General features: G+C 34.2%; 1 long non-coding RNA gene across 1 annotated transcript; it reads right to left on the bottom strand.

Moving 5' to 3' along the window:
* On the bottom strand, positions 1 to 1,002 carry LOC140966338 (uncharacterized). The gene is made up of 3 exons (XR_012173325.1): positions 835 to 1,002; positions 169 to 310; positions 1 to 69 (listed from the first exon to the last, which is right to left on the bottom strand). It is a non-coding gene; the product is annotated as an uncharacterized lncRNA (long non-coding RNA).
* Between the last annotated feature and the right edge of the window lie 177 nt (positions 1,003 to 1,179).

The raw sequence follows: 1,179 nt of genomic DNA on the forward strand, positions 1-1,179 counted from the left end.
CCCTTCATTACATTTGACACTGTGGAATGTAAGAAATCTTCTTCACACTATTTCCCAGTTCATTTGTACCTGGCAAATAGTATCATAACATAGTTAATACGTGGAACAAATCAGCGAAAAATGCGAAAACCATGTCTAAAAGAAACTGTAAGATACATCTTCTCTCACCAACATCAAACACAACAGATCGACTTCCAGACTTGCGTAAATGCGGACTGTTGTTAGGTACAGATGCAAGATCTCCAAACATAGATGGATGTGAGATTAAAAGGGCAGTTTTATACAATCAAATGTATTTTCCCAAAAACAACTTTGAGTAGAATAAACAGGAAAACATCCATGAAGTTGTATGAACAGATGGAGCTGATATGGAACACACATCTAACGGATGACAGTTAGCAAGATCATTTGTAATTCAATACTTAGAAATAGTTTTAGAAATTTGACGAACGGTTTTTCCAGGTTTAAGTACAGTTGAACTTCAGGCGGGGAAGCACCAGCTAGAGATGATGAACACTCATTACATCAAATCAAAGGACAAAATTTCCAATGAGACAAAACACTCGGATATAATTCAACTTTCATAACGAACGCGATTCCAGAGTTTCACTTTCATTTTAACCCTCAACACATATAGTAAACTCAACAAACAAAAAAAACAAATCAATCGATTTACAGCCATATTTCCGGATCCAAATCCCAAATATATCGTCGAAAATCAAAATAAAAGGACATTCGCGTGATAACCAACAATGCATCTCAACAAAAAACAAATAAAATTCGAATTCAATTTCTCTTCAATCCGAATACCGACGAAACAAAATATTTAATCACCGTAAGGGAACAAGATCCAAATACAATCACACTTCGGAAAATTGATCTCTTTCGAATTTTTTTCCTACAAAATACAGAAGTGATTGCCGAAGGCAATATCCAACAATGTCCGTGCGCGAGATTGTATTGTGCGAGGGCGTTTATTTGCTCTTCAAAAGAACCGTCAAATTGCCAATTTTAACTTCCTTTATGTATAACTAGGTATAGGTACCTCAAAGTTTTGAGGTGTATACCCAAGTGCTTATGTGATAAATGATAAATATTGTCAGGTGTTTATCCAATTTTGTATGCAGTAAATAATAACTTTTGTATATAATTTAAAAACGATAAATATGTATTCATATT

The sequence above is a fragment of the Primulina huaijiensis genome, unplaced genomic scaffold (genome assembly GCF_012295235.1).
Source record: "Primulina huaijiensis isolate GDHJ02 unplaced genomic scaffold, ASM1229523v2 scaffold205227, whole genome shotgun sequence".
Classification (NCBI taxonomy): Eukaryota; Viridiplantae; Streptophyta; class Magnoliopsida; order Lamiales; family Gesneriaceae; genus Primulina; species Primulina huaijiensis.